The sequence below is a fragment of the Puma concolor genome, chromosome D2 (assembly GCF_028749965.1).
Source record: "Puma concolor isolate L17-30 chromosome D2, mPumCon1.1.hap2, whole genome shotgun sequence".
Lineage (NCBI taxonomy): Eukaryota > Metazoa > Chordata > Mammalia > Carnivora > Felidae > Puma > Puma concolor.
Window position 1 is genome coordinate 79,093,084 of NC_141677.1, and position 16,251 is coordinate 79,109,334.

At 44.6% G+C, this 16,251-nt stretch overlaps 1 protein-coding gene across 22 annotated transcripts in view; it reads left to right on the forward strand.

The window, feature by feature from the left end:
* TACC2 (transforming acidic coiled-coil containing protein 2) overlaps nucleotides 1-16,251 on the forward strand; it is a 213,667-nt gene that overhangs the window by 41,830 nt on the left and 155,586 nt on the right. The gene's annotated exons all lie outside the window — the stretch shown is intronic.

The window sequence follows — 16,251 nt, forward strand, 5'->3', positions numbered from 1 at the left end:
GGGGTTGAGATCTTATCCTGCAAGTAACAGGAAGCTGGAGGAGGGCTTTGTGGCTTGTTTGCTTGTTTGTTTATATTTAAATAAAGATTTATGCATGTGAGGACAGAGTTCAGAGGATGAATTTAGGGGCTTGGACTGGTGCGCTGGAGGGGGAGGCTGGAAGGACATAAGGGAGGTCCCTGTAGCAGCGGAATGGTCCCCAGGAAACCATCCCAAGGCAGAACCCACAGAACCTGGTGACTGCCTGGGTGTGGGCAGAGGAAATGGAGACAAAGAAGGTTTCTGGAACCTGCTAAGGTTCTGGAACAAGAACCCAAAAGAAGGACCCACCATCAGAGCCAAGGATGTCTAAAGGGATACCTACTATAGGGAAATTATGAACAATTCTGGACACATTGAAAGAAAGACCATAGGAGTGTCCTGGGAACCTTGGCTTTTATTTAAGCTGGCCCCTGGTGTGGGGAGGGGTGATAGTTTGATGGAGCATTGTGGCCCCCAATTCTGTAATATCCTCATGGTGGTTCACACGTTAGTCTCAGGTGGGGTAGTTCATTCCACTGCTCTTATTTTCATGACTTTTAAACTGTACCTAAGAGCATAGGACAAGGTCAGGGTGGGGGTGAAGGATAGTAAATGAAATCATCTAGGGTGGTATTTCCCAGTCTCCCCAGATCATAAGGTTTACCTGGGTGTTTGTAAAATATATAAATTCCTAGAGCCACCCTAGTCCTTCTGAATCAAATCGCTACATGTGGAACTTAGGACTCTGTGGGTTTTTTGGGGTGTGTGTGTGTGTGTGTGTGTGTGTGTGTGTGTGTGTTTAAGCTTATTTATTTCTTTTGAGAGAGATAAGAGCACAAGTAGGGGAGGGGCAGAGAGAGAGAGAGAGAGAGAGAGAATCCCAAGCAGGTTCTGCATAGTCAGCACAGAGCCCAATGCGGGGCTCAAACTCACAAACCACAAGATCATGACCTGAGCCAAAGTTGGACGCTTAACTGACTGAGCCACCCAGGCACCCCTAGTTGTTGTTGTTTTTTTTAAGTTTATTCATTTATTTTGAGAGAGAGAGAAGGAGTGCCAGTAGGGGAGGGGCAGAGAGAGAGAGAGAGAGAGAGAGAGAGGGAGAATCCCAAGCAGGTTCCACATGGTCAGCACAGAGCCCAATGTGGGGCTCAAGCTCACGAACCACGAGATCATGACCTGAGCTGAAGCCAGACGCTTAACCGACTGAACCACCCACATGCCCCAGGAATCTGTGTTTAATAAACATCCTAGGTGATTCTCATGAGTGGGGGGATTTCTGAAATACTCATCTATTGCCAGGTCCAACTTATAAGTATTAAAAATACTCCATTTCCTGACCTCTCCCATGAAGAGTCTGATACAGTAGATTTGGGGTGAGGCCCAACAATCTGTTTTTAATAAGACACCCATGTGATCTTTATGACAAAGTCTTAGCACACGGCCCAAGGTGCTACCCTCAGGCCAATAACAATACCAACTTGCTTGTGCTTCTGTAAACTTTCAAGTTACGGCACAGAATTTGGGGATAATTCGTGTACATTAAGCCTCTGCCCTCTCCCCTCTTCTATTTTTTTCCTCCCACAAATATCTACTGGGCCACCGTTCTGGGCCCGATGCTGTGCTAGGTGGTGGGACCACAGCTGTCAGCCAGAGCCCTGGAGTCTCTCTGCCCCACTGGGTAAGTAGGTTGTAGTGAGGAAGTCGGACATTAAACAAGGAAACAAAAGGAAGACAGACACTATCAGGTAATATCAGGGCTCTAAAAGGCACCAAATGGGGCGCTGGGGTCAACAGCCACAGACAGGGAGTGGCTAGTTCAGATTCAGTCGTGGTTCTCAAAGTGAAGTCCAGATTGGCAGGCTCAACATCCCCTGCAAACCTGACAGAAATTCAGTCTTAGGTCAGACTCTCTGAATCAACGCTAGAGGTGGGCCCCAGGGATCTGTGTTTAACAAGGCCTCCAGGTGATTCTGATGCACCCCAAGGTTTGATGCACCTGACGTTGAGAACCCTACAGTTTGATACTCGGGATTAGATGCTCAGAGAAGGAGGTGATGTATGAACTGAGTCTGGAATGGCAAAAAGGAGACCAGGCGTGGGGGGCACCTGGATGGCTCAGTCAGTTAAGTGTCTGACTCTTTGATTTTGACTAAGGTCACGATCTCACGGTTCGTAGGACTGAGCCTGATGTGTAAGGCTCTGCGATGACAGTGAGGAACTTGCTTGGGATTCCCTCTCTCCTCCTCTCTCTCTGCCTCTCCCCCAATCACTCACACATGCACGTGCTCTCTCTCTCTCTCTCTCAAAAATAAATAAACTTAAAAAAAAAAAAAAAGGCAGGCAGAGGAAGATCCAGGTCAAGGGACAGGCAGTGGAAAGGACGTAAGGGGCGAATGAATTTGGTTTGTTAGAGAAACAGAAGGAGGCTGATGAGGTAGGAAGAGGTGGGGAGGAGGACAGGGTCCAGATTGGCCAGACTAGGGCCCGAAGGCCATGGTAAGAGATCTAGATTTAGGTGACATGAACGGATTTATTTATTTATTTTTATTTATTTATTTTTTAATGGATTTTATTTATTTATTTATTTTTAATTTTATTTTATTTTTTAATTGATTTATTTATTTACTTAGAGGGAGAAAGCAGAAGCAGGGAAGGGGAAGAGAGAGAGAGAGAGAGAGAGAGAGAATCCCAAGTAGGCTCTGTGTTGTCAATGCAGAGCCTGACTCTGGGCTGGACCCCACAAACTGTGAGATCATGACCTGGGCTGAGATCAAGACTCAGACGCTTAACCAACTGAGCCACTCAGGCGCCCCTGATTTATGTTTTAATAGAACCTCTCTGACTGCTGTGTGGAGAATGCAAGGGGGCCAGACTGGAGGCCGGGAGGTCAGAGAAGGAAGCATGAGCAGGGGAGTTCCGAAATACTCAGGACCCTGGCAGGATCCAGCGTGCCTCGAAGGAGGCAGGGATCACAGTCATGGTTTCATTATCTCCCTCTGTCCTGCTACAGGAACCTTCCTAGACAGTTTGTTCCTAATTGCCTTCTCCCCAAGAACTCTCCATTAGGCACATTGTATATGTATTGTGGTCTTTGGATTCTGTACTGGACCAGCTATGACCTTGTAATTGCACTGTAATATCTAAGATGTTTTCCCCTCCCGAGAGTCAATGTTCACCCCTCTGGGGAGGATCCTGAGCACAGCGGGACTGAGGTGATTACGGTGAAAATGGAGAAACAGACACAGCTCTGATATTTTGGGTATTCGGGAGCTGAGAGACAGGACCTGTTGATGGAGTGGATTTGGAAGGAGGGAGGGAAGAGTCAAGGAAGATTCCTTTAACTTTGGCTTCAGCAATTGGGCGATGAGCACCCTTTGCTGAGAAGTGAAAAAGTGGCCAATCGGGTATATTCGCCGAGTTCCAGTCGCAGACCCAGTGTCCAGTATTGGGTGAAGCTGGCCAAAAAGTGAGCTGTCACAGTCCCCATCTCACGGGGCCACCCAGGATAGACCTCCATCTTTGGGAGAAAAGCAGGGCTCTCTTTGGTACTTCAGGGATAGCCCACTTCCTGCTGTACACCCAGCCCCTTAAACACCTGCACAGACCTCATCCTTTTTGGGGGGGGATGGGGAGCAGATTCCGTATTCCATTTAGCGAACATGGGTCCACAGCTCACCACAGGCCGAGCTCTGAGCTGGAGGCCAGAGGCAGAAGAGACCAACGGGACGTATTGGTCCAGTTGTAGAGAGAGGCATGTAAACAAAGCGTTCTAGAAGAGCTAAATGCTACAGGCAGGCTCTGTGGGAGCACCGGGGTGGGAGAGAGGGCCCGGCTCTGCTGAGGGAAGGGAGAGAGTCCTCCACAGGGAGCACCCTTGCTGCTGGGTGTTTGAAACCAAATAGAAATAGGGATTTGTGGGGAAAGAAGATGGTTCCAGGCAGAGGGAACGCTGTAATTATTATGGATCTATAGGAAACAGACTTTAGGAAAGACTGGACTTACTGGGCTCTTTAAAAAAAATATCCTTTTTAATGTTTATTTTTGAGAGAGAGAGAGTGCAAACTGGACAGGGGCAGAGAGACAGGGAGACACAGAATCCAAAGCAGGATCCAGGCTCTGAGCTGTCAGCACAGAGCCCGACGCGGGGCTCGAACTCACAAACCGTGAGATCGTGACCTGAGCCGAAGTCAGATGCTTAACTGACTGAGCCACACAGACACCCCCAGACTTACTAGGCTCTTCAATAGAGAACTCCAGACCTTCTTTAAGTCTGGGAAATAGAAGATGTGGCAGATTCATTAAGCTCAACCCCTTGACTTTTTCAAATATAGACTTACTTAGAACAAAAATTCTTGGTGTTTGGGTAGCAGCAGCTTAGGGAAGGGTAGAAAAATGGTTTGAAACATGAAAGGGTGGACTTGAAATGACAGGCCAGAATGTCCCCTTGTGCCTTGCCACTGAGTCACCTGCATGCAGGGCAGGGGACCCAGGGCCCAAACACACACCTCACCCACCGCTCAGAATGGACACACGCAGATGACCGGAAGGCCACGAGGAAATCGAGGCTCAGAGAGGTTAAGAAACTCGTCCCCACACAGACAAAATGTGGCGTAGTGGGGACCACAGTCCAGCTCGGTCTGGTGTCTCTGGAAGCCAGGGCTCAGACCCATTATTGCTGAGCTCTCCCGGGGGGTCTGAAAACATTTGTGTTGTGGTCTCCATAATTAGAAGGAAACCCGGGTCTGTCCTTCAATTTAATTTCCCTATAAACAAGGTCCATTCGCAGACCCAGAAAAAAGAAAAATGAAAAAGATCTGTTTGATGAGCAGGGGCTGGGCCAGCTCTTCATGACCGAGCCCCGTGTTTCCTAGGCAGTAGTAATCTCCTCCTTGCAAACAAACTTCTGCAAAGTCCCAGATCTACTCCCAAGCTCCTGCCAAGGCTGGGTGTGTCAGGCGGAGCCGGGGGCAGCCTCCGCCCTGCCAGTCCCCAGTCCTGCTTCTGACTCATTATTTATCTCTGGCAGGAAGTAAACACAGAGAGGAGGGGGGGCGGGCGGGGAGTGAGCTCCCGACTTGAGATACAGGCTGAGAAAGAAGGTCACGCGCTGAATTAGGTGTGTGTCTGCTTTCTGCTCATCTGGTTTCAACAGGGCATTTAAAAAGAGGAGAGGAGGAGTATTTTTCCATCCTGAGATCATCTCCCATGCATTGCAACAATTTGGAAAATAGAGAAAAGTGACAAGTGAGGGGGAAAAAAAATCACCAATGCACTTACCATCTATAGACAATTGCTCTTAAAATATTAGTGCTTCCCTCAAGCTTTTCACATTTTCCTCATTCTTTACTGATTGTGGTGGCTGTGTGTGTATGTGCGTACATATTTTCATGTATTTAAATATCTTCAAACAATATATTTATTGATATAAATATTTATGTAATCTATTTAAACAATAATTATGTAATATATTTAAACAATAATATTTATGTAATATATTTAAATAATATATTGACACACACATATAATTTTTAAATATTTTAAAATATGTTAACATACATATTAACACAACATACACATACATATATTATGCATAATATACTTAAATATTTAAACAATATACTAATACAGGTATTTATATGCTACATACTTAAATAATTAATAGACTATGTTTTAGAGCAGTTTCAGGTTTACAGAAAAATTGAGCCCTACAGAGAATTCTTTTTTTTTTTTTTTTAATTTTTTTTTTCAACGTTTATTTATTTTTGGGACAGAGAGAGACAGAGCATGAACAGGGGAGGGGCAGAGAGAGAGGGAGACACAGAATCGGAAACAGGCTCCAGGCTCCGAGCCATCAGCCCAGAGCCCGACGCGGGGCTCGAACTCACGGACTGCGAGATCGTGACCTGGCTGAAGTCGGACGCTTAACCGACTGCGCCACCCAGGCGCCCCGAGCCCTACAGAGAATTCTTATATACCCCCCTTCCTCCTATACAGTTTGCCTTATTTATTTTTTTTTTTTAATTTTTTTTTTCAACGTTTATTTATTTTTGGGACAGAGAGAGACAGAGCATGAACGGGGGAGGGGCAGAGAGAGACGGAGACACAGAATCGGAAACAGGCTCCAGGCTCTGAGCCATCAGCCCAGAGCCCGACGCGGGGCTCGAACTCACGGACCGCGAGATCGTGACCTGGCTGAAGTCGGACGCTTAACCGACTGCGCCACCCAGGCGCCCCAGTTTGCCTTATTATTAACATTTTACATTAGTGTGGTATATTTGTTACAGCTAATGAACCAATATTGATACATTATTAACTAAGATCTACAGTCTATATCAAGCTCTGCTCTGTACAGTCTATGGGTTTGGCAAATCCATAACACAATATCATTCAGGTATATGTATATATATTTATATATCCAATATATATCCATATATATATAACCCTAACCCTAACTCTAATCATATATATATGTTTTTTTCAAGTTTATTTATTTTGAGAGAGAGAGAGAGAAAGCATAAGGAGGGGCAGAAAGAGAGGGGCAGAGAGAATCCCAAGCAGGCTCTATGCTGAGAGTGCAGAGCCTGACGTGGGACTCAATCTCACGACTGTGAGATCATGACCTGAGCTGAAACCAAGAGTCAGATGCTTAACCAGCTGAGCCACACAGGTGCCCCATGTGTGTTCTAATTTTCATTTGGTTCAAGTATTGGTTCAAATACTTTCTAATTTTCCTTTTAATTTCTTCCTTGACTCATGGGCTATTAGAAGTGTATTATTTAATATCCAAATAGTTGGGTACTTTCCAGATATCTTTCTGTTATTAATTTATAATTTAATTCCACTGTAGCCAGATGATATGCTTTGGATAATTTGAGTCTTTTTAAATTTATTGAGACTTTTTAAAATGGGTAGAATATAGTCTATTTTCTAAATGTACCATTTGTACTTGAAAAGAATATAATTCTGCCACTAATGGGTAGTGTTTAGCAATTGGGTCAAGTTGGTTGATAGTGTTGCTCCAGTCTTTTATATCTGTGCTGATTTTCTATCTACTTGTTTAATCAATTATTTTTTTTTATTTTTTTTTATGTTTTATTTTATATTTGAGAGAAAGAGAATGAGAGAGCACAAGCAGGAAAGGAGCAGAGAGAGACAGAATCTGAGGCAGGCTCCAGGCTCCGAGCTGTCAGCACAGAGCCCGACGCAGGGCTCGAACCCACGAGCAGTGAGATCATGACCTGAGCTAAGGACGCTTAACTGACTGAGCCACCCAGGCGTCCCTTGTTCAATCAATTATTGAGAAAGGGGTATGGAACTATCACTTTATAACCGGGGATTTGGCCATTTCTTTCTTTTTTTTTTTTTTTTTTTTTTGATCAGGTTTTGCTTTGTGTATTTTGAAGCTCTATTATTAAATAAACTTAAAAAATGTTTATTTATTTATTTTGAGAGAAAGAGAATGTGGTGGGAGAGTGGAAAGAGAGGGAGAGAGAGAATCCCAAGCAGGCTCCACATGCTTTCAGCACAGAGCCCATCATGGGGCTTGATCTCACAAACCATGAGATCATGACCTGAACCAAAATCAAGAGTCAGATGCTTAATGGAGTGAGCTACCTAGTCGCCCCTGTTATTAAATAGACTTTTAGAATGTTTATGTCCTATTGATGAATTGAACCTTTTATCATTAGGATGATCTTCCTTATGCCTGGTAATATTCCTTGCTCCAAAATCTGTTTTGTCTGATATAATACAGACACAGCAGCTTTCTTTTCATTAACATTTTCACAGTATAGTTTCCCCCTGCCTTTCATTCTCTTACTTTTAATCTATTTGTATTTTTAAGCAAAGTTTGAAATGCTTTTTCTGTAGACAGCATATAGTTGGGTCTTTCTTTTGCCATCCACTCTGAATATTACTACCTTTTAACAGAAGTGTTTATTACATTTACATTTAATGTGATTATCGATATGGTTGGTTTAAATCTACAGTCTTATTTGTTTTTCTCCATCTCTTTTCTGTGCCTTTTACCCTACTTTTTGGCTTCTTTTGAAAAAAAGTCATTATTTTAATGATTCTATTTTATTTCCCTTTTAACTTATTAGCCATAACTATTTGTGTTATGTAGGTGATTGCTTTAGGATCTATACTATACATCTTTGATGTGATGCATTTCAAGTGTTATTACACCATTTCATGTACATTTAGTAGAGTCTTACAACAATATATTTTTATTTCTCCCCTTCGGGCCTTTGTGTTTTGTTGTCATGTATTTTATTTCTGTGTATGTTTCAAATCCCATGACATGTTATTTTTGCTTGACATAGCCAACTATCTCTTAAAGGAGATTTAAATAATGAGGAAAAAAGAACTTATATTTGCCTGCAGAGTCACCATTCCTGCTGTTACTTATTCTTTTGTGTAGGTACCGATGGCCATCTGGTATTGTTTTCTTTTGGTTTGTGGGACTTCCTTCAACAGTTTTTGAAAGATAGGTCTGCTGGTACTTAATTCTCTTGGCTTTTAAATGTCTGAAAAAAAACCTTCTTTTCACCCATGTTTTAGGAAGCTGTTTTTGCTAGGCAAAGAGTTCTTGATCGACAGTTCTTTTCTCTTTTACTACCTGAAATTGATTGCCCCCCTGCACTCTAGCGTGCGTGGTTTCCAACAAAAACTCCTGCCATCCTTTCTTTTGTTCTTCTGTCTTTCCTTCTCTGGCTGCTCTTAATGTTTTGTTATGTTTTTACTGGTTTTAAGCAATTTGGTTATGATATACTTTGGTGTAAGTTCCTTCTTGTTTCTTGTGCTGAGAGTTAGATTCTTATATCTACGGGTTTATAGTTTACATCATTTTTGGTAAGTTTTGCAGTCATTATTTCTTCAAATAGTTTTTAAAAATCTCCCTCCCTCCTTTGGGGACTCTAATTACATACATGTTTGGCTGCTTGAATTGTCTCACAACTCACTGATGCTCTGTTTTTAAAAATTCTTGTCTTTTTCTCTGTGTGTTTCATTTTGGAGTCTTTCTACTGCTCTGTCTTCGAGTTCACTAATCTTTTTCTCTGTAAGGACTAATCTGTTACTAATCCCACCCACTATGTTTTTCATTTTAGATATTAGAGTTTTCTTCTTGACACACTTGATTGGGATTTTTTTTTTAAGATTTTAGTTTTAAGTAATCCCTACATCCAACATGGGGCTCAAACTCACAACCCCAATATCAAGAGTCACATGCTCCACTGACTGAGCCAGTCAGGTGCCCCTAATTGGGATCTTTTTTATGTCTTCCACATCTGTACTTAACATGCTCAATCTTCCCTCTAGCCTCCTGACCATATGGAACACAGTTATAATACTTTTTAAAAAGTCCTTGTGTAAGTAGACTTAGAAAAAAATTTTTTAAAGAGGGGGGCACCTGGGTGTCTCGGTTCATCATCCGACTTCAGCTCAGGTCATGATCTCATGGTTCCAGGGTTCGAGCCCCGCTTCAGGCTCCGTGATGACAGTGTGGAGCCTGCTTGGGATTCTCTCTCTCTCCCCCTCTATCTGCCCCTTCCTGACTCATATTTTCTTTCTCTCTCTCAAAATAAATAAACTTAAAAAAAAATTTTTTTTTTAAGTCCTTGTGTACTAATTCTATCATCTGCATAATTTCTGGGTTGGTTTTGATTAACTGAGTTTTATTTTCATTGTGGGTCATATTTTCCTGCTTCTTTGAATTCCAGATACTGTGGGGCCTTATGCTTTTGGATTCTGGATATTTTTGTATTCTTATAAATATTCCTGAACTTTGCTCTGGGATGCAGTTAAGTTATTTGGAACGCCCTAATCCTTTTAGGGCTTCATTAGATGGGATCAGAGCAGTGTTTAGCCCAGGATTCATTTTTTCCACCACTGAGGCAAGACACTTCTTCGTGCTTTAACAGACGTCCCATGAATTATGGGGTTTTCCACTGTGGCTGGTGGGAACAGGAGCTTTTCCCAGCCCTGTGTTAGCTTTAAGGATTCTTCCCCATAAACCTTCCTGATGGTCTGAACCTAGTGTCAGGTTCATATACATATACATGCCAATCAGCACTTGGATATCCCCAGAGTTCTCTCTTTGTCCAAGTTTCTTTTCTCTGGCACTCAGATGCCCAGCTCCATCTCATCAAGCCCAAGAGACTGATGGACTCCCTGGGCCACATCCTTCAGGACTTAGCTGGGGTAAGAGGAGCACTTACTCTGTTGCTTTCCATCTCTGGGGATCACAGGCCTCTGTCGCCCATGTCTCTTCTAGCGGCCAAACCCCCATTAGTCCAACCGCCCGTTGTTGTTAATAATTCTGTATATGACACTTTCCAACCCAAGCTCTCTGAAAAGACCAAAAAGTCACTGTATCAAGTTTCTTTCTCTAGTTTTAAATGGAAGTGCAGCAAAACACCTGGCATTTATTTTGGGAGTGGTAGGGAGATGTTTCCAGAAGAAAAGGAATAATAAGAGAGAGGATACCATGGGCAAGAGTTGTTTTTCTTTCCTTTTCAGGAGCAGCTTATTTTGCATACACTTGTAATCTCTTTTCTGTTTGTGGCCTCAAATGCCAACCTTGAGAGGAGTTAATCTTCCCAAATCATCACCGCAGCTGTGTTAATGTTGGGAAGGAGCCTGGGATGGTTTTTATGTCTTCAACATGGAACTGGCTTGGCCTCTGGTGATGTTGACTCATCAACTCCCCCCACCCCACACACATTTAGGCTGGTGGAATTATAGAGAGGAAAATCTCAACAAAATAGGCTGGTGACTGGGACATGTTCTAGAAAAAAAACCCTTCTTCACAGTTTTTAGCTCAGTACACATGGGTTCAGCCTCACATGGTGACATTGATAACATCTTTTGTTCAGGGAATGCCCCAAATTCTCTGAAAGATTTTTCAATCATCAAGGGAAGATTCCAATGCTTTGTACTTTTCTTGTGTTGACAAAGGCAGGAAAATGATTTTAATACACGTTAGAAGTCTTATCAAGAAGGAATGTTAGCAAAAATATGTTTACCGCTATTTGTTGTTTCTTGATGTCAAAACAAAATAAACACCCTGGCCGCCTTCCTGCCCCCCACAAAAAAATAAATAAATAAAAATAAAAATACCCCCATGATCCAAGCACACAAACAAAACAGTTGCTTGCATTTTCCCGTGGATAATTAGTAGGATTTAAATTAAAATTAAGAAAATATTCCTACCAAATATTCCACCAAATTCCTTGATTTGGGCTTATTAAAGTCTCAAAGACCTTTCTCTATTATGAATAAAAAAGATATCCTCTCTAATGGGATAGTAGTTTTATTTTTGGTATTTGAACATTAGGAAATGTCTGAACAATCAGAACTAATTATTATGTCAGAAACGCATTTCAGTGAATTGGGGTCTGATCATGACTTATCTAGATGCATTGGAAGGACAACAATAGATGTGAGTGACACACAGAGACATGGGTTTGTGCCAGCGATGGTGAGCTCGTGTGTGCAACAATCCGTCAGCCCTTCCAGCAATCAGTCTGGGAAGCACAAAATTGGGTCATTCCGCTGTCTTTTGGACGCTACGAGAAAGATGCTGAAAAAATTGGTTAGAAGATCATTTTTGAATTTTCCTTGGAATTCAGTTGCCGGGTTTCCTCCCTATGCTATGCCGAATGATGGATTCCCACAAGCAGACTGACACCGACCATGACCTTGAAGTCAGGTAACAGTTCATGTGGCAGAGTGCCGATGAAATAGTAAGGAAAACACCCTCTCACACACACATCCTTCTCCCCCATGACTCTTTAGAACCTAACAATATTTTCCTTCCGCCTATTGCATGGGCTGCTCAAGCATTGTGGTCTTTGTTTTTTCTATCACAGAATGAGCATAAGAAAGAGTTAAAACTGGATTAAAAATACAAAGCTGAGTCTGACAAGGCTGCTAAGGTCAGTGGGCTCCTAGGCCTCAGTGCAGGAAGCACTGTTTGGACAAGTTAAGATCGTGTGTGTAGATTGGACTTAATCTGCTGGAATCGCAAAGAGTTTTCTGAGGGGGTGGCTTTCTCCATGAAATACCATGTTTAATTGTTTTTTTGTTTGTTTGTTTTTTGAAGTTTACTTATTTTGAGAAAGAGAGAGAGTGCTTGCATGAGCAGTGAAGGGGCAGAGAGAGAAGGAGAGAGAGAGAGAGAGAGAGAGAGAGAGAAGCCCAAGCAGGCTCCATGCTGCCAGTGCAGAGCCTGATGCAAGGCTCAAACTCATGAACATGTGAGATCATGACCTGCGCCAAAATCAAGAGTCAGATGCTTAACTGACTCAGCCATGTTCCAGCCATGTTTAGCTGTTGGGACTTGACAATTTCCCTCTCTTTATTAACCTGAGAATTCTTTCCTCTGCACAAATCACTTAGAACAGAAATCCTTTCCCAAACTCCCTGGAATAGGGATCCATCTCACAGTATGGGACTTAACTCAAGTAAGCAGGTTTTTATGTCAGTAAACAAAATTATTCCTCATTTATAGACTCATTCCATCATTCCACGATTCATTCGGCAGAGTACGTACGGGTGCTAGACCGAGATATAAAAACAAATGAGGTGAATTCCCTTTAGCCTCCAGGAGGTCATACCCAGCAGGAAAGTAAGTGAGCAAACAAATAGGACAGCGTGTAGGTGCTGAGAGAGAGTCTGCACACAGGCTTTAGGAGAATAGAAAAGGGAGCATATGCATCCCAGGGAGGGGCCCCTCCACGGAGGGAGGCGGAGGGGGGGTTCCTAACACAGAGCCCGGTGAGAGTGTCCGCACTGTTCCGGAGAGTAAGGGGGTCTTACCATGGAGGAGGGGGATCAGGGAAGCAAGTCAGAATGGCTGCTCCCAATACTGCCCCCTGAACTAACCCTCCACACCCAGTGCCAGGCTGTGTACAAGTGCAGGGGGCCACAAAGGCTGGGGAGGGCCAGCCCCAGAGAGGTTGTCACATGGCAGGCAGCTGGGGGAGGAGAAGGGTACCTATGGGGGCCGCTTTCTCCAAGTCACCAAGCAGAGGAGTCTCACCTCCTCCCGAGAGATTACGCTAAGGGACAATAGGGCAGAAGTGTCATACTTCTCTGAGAGCTCAGCTGTGTCAGAAAAACACCAAATTGGTGGGCCGAGGCAGGAACGCACACAGCCAAGGACCGCCCCCGGCCCCGGGCCCCCTCATCACCACCCCAGCTGCCACGACTGGGGATAGTGCATTAGGATTGGTGGTTCCCAGGGGCTGCAGTTGAACTCACAGGATCTCTCTTTACTCCTTGCTTTTCTTTTCTAGAAAGAACATTGGAATGCAGTGAGTAACAGTGATGATGTGATGTGGGGAAATTGCACTAATTTATGAAAATAACAAATCATTCACAGACTTCTGTACTTTATAATTAGTAACAAATTTCTTGCAGCACACCCCCTAGTTCATCAGACCCACCAGTGCGCGTAGGGCCTTAACCTCACTTCTTTGGAAGAAGCATTTAAACAAAAGTGTGTTGCCTTTTCTGAGCCTCATTTCCCTCATCTGTAAAATGAAGTGTTTGGACTAAACAGGTTACTAGAATGCTAGGGTTGCCTGGAAGAAAAGAGCATTCCTAACGTTCAAGTCAAACAACTGTGATTTGGGAGCATTTCTGTATATTTGGAATCCTTGTTTTGGGTTTATTTGTATCTGCCCATCCACCCATCCACCTACCCAGCTGTCCATCCACTCAACCATCCATTCACTCACCCATCCGTTTACCCAACCATCCACCTACCCAATCATCCATCCACCAACCATCCATCCACCAATCATTCATTTATCCATCCATCCATCCAACCGTCCATCTACCAATCACCCATCCATCTACCCAACCATCTATCCACCCAACGATCCATCCGCCCAAGCATTCATCCAATCACCCATCCATCTACTCATACATTCATATATTCAATGTTTGCTATACCCTACATACTGAGGATAGAATATTGAAAAGAGAAAAGACTCAGTCTTCATTATCCTCCGGTGGAGGGAATGGTCATCAATCCATGTTGTGGCAACTGTGACTACAGCCATCACTAGGTGGGCCTGTGAAAGAAGATCTGATCCCAGAGGTCAGGAAGGCTTTGTTGACAAGTGATGAGTGGAACTGAGACCTGCTGGGGAAGAGTAGGAGGGCTCTGGGCTCTGGGCTCCAGGCAGATGCACGGATGGGGAGCTCCGAGTGGGATGAGACAGGAAAGGCAGGCTGGGGCCACAGCTGATTGCAAAATGAAGCCATCGGAGAGTCTTCCCACGAGGCTGATGGGATCAGGCTTTTATTTCTAAGCCATCGCTCTGGCTGCAGACCGGAAGACAGAATAATGCAGCCAGAGTGAATGGGAGAAGCAGTGCCCGTGCAGAAGAGGTGAGGCCAGCAAGCACAGGGAAGCGGGAGGTGTCAGGGCCCTGGAGCCAGGCGGTGCGGTGCTTGATCTTGCTTCGCATCAGGAGCTCCGAGACCCTGAGTCCAGTCTTAAACCTCTCTGGGAATATTTCTACATGTGGGCAGTAAGGGCTATCCATTCTGCGGGGCTACTGAGTGCATTAAACACAGTTGTAACTGAAAAGGGCTTAGCGTGGGCCTGGCCTTGATAAATGCTCAGTATGTGGCCACCTCTCCATCGTGACAGTGATGCTTTATGGTTTTGCTGGTTCCCTTCAACCCTGGTAGTTCAGGGGCCACGCTTGTTTTTCCTCAAACGGCCTCCTTCTCTGAACATTCCTGGGTGGTTCAAGCGTATGTCCTCAGAACTGTGTCTTTAGGAGCCCATCTGGATGTGATTGTCTCCAGCCAGGGTAGTGGGGACGGCCTTTTCTGCACCTCTGTAGTCTGCTCCGAATTTTGCTGCAGGAAATCACCTCTTAGCCCACGCTACTCCGTTTGTTGTGCTGGGGGCCTCTGGTCTGCACCAAGGGGCCTGCATCGGGCCTCATCCTGCAACTTCCACTCAACGGCAGCGCCCCCTTCGGGCTGCAAAGCTTCCATTGAGAGGTCTACGCTGCCCAGCCCTCAAGAGCCGGCCTTTGGATTCTGAGCTGGATGGCCGTCCCACACATGCTGATACAATCTTGAAGCATAAAAGGACATTATGTAACCTTCAGTTACTGAAGAGCCCTCACAGATCGGTTCTCAGAATTTTTCCTGCCCTTGGGCAAATCTGCTTCTGACAAGCGGCTTTAATCTGGTTTTAAAAATTGCTTCAGATGGATAATCAAAGAAATTGCTGGTGCTTAGCTTATGCTAAATAACCCAAGCAGGGCTTTTATTAGAGGAGGGAGGCGGGGGAGCCGTGTGTCCCACGCGCGGTGGGAATTTGCTCCCGGTGGTTGTCTGATAAGACTCACAGGTTTTCAAGGTGCCCAAGTTGAGTGCATCTATCATCTTGTCCCTCAGTCTACCTGAAGGGAAGCCACACACTCCCTCTAAGCTGGCAGCTCCTGTCAGAGGCGGGGACAAGGAAGTGGTTTTATTTGTGTCATTACCGGTGTGTTGGGGGTGGGGGGCTGTGTTCTGTGCTTCTGGATCAATCAGACGTATGGAGGAGTGCTTCATTTCCAAATTACACACCACTGATCTCATTAACTTCTAAATGGTGAGACCCCTCGTTTGTGGGTGGGACACAAAATGCAAAGTGCTCGTTAAAAGGAAGCTGGCCAGATGTGGAGTGCAGAGTTGTTGGTTCCAGAACAATCCATGAGCCAACAGCCCTGTGGCTTGTGAGCCCTCCGAGCCTGGTGCTTCCTGAGGCAGACAGAGTCAACGCTGGGCCAGGGCTTTCTGGGCGCAGCTGTCCGTGTGACCAGCTGAGGATTACAGGGGTCTGGACAACTCACCCCCTGAGTTTTCTCTTTTTGCCCTTGTCAGTCCTGAAGGGGTCTGAAAACATGAATCTCGTTGAGACAGTAGCCAACTCTTTCTTGGGCCCATCTTAAATATTTTCAGCACATCATTCCTGTGTTATATGTGTGGAAACAGGCATTAAATAAGGATTAGTGGTGCTGTGATGGTGTATACATACCCCCTTCGAAGATGTCAAGCACATTTCATAGGTGAGGGGCCTGGGGAGAGGCTGGAATAGAGTCAGGGAAAGAGACTAGGGGCGTAAACAACAGGTATTGGTTGATCACAGTTCTGGAGGCAGGATATCCAACATCAAGGTGCCAACAGATTCCGTCTGCTGAGAGCCTG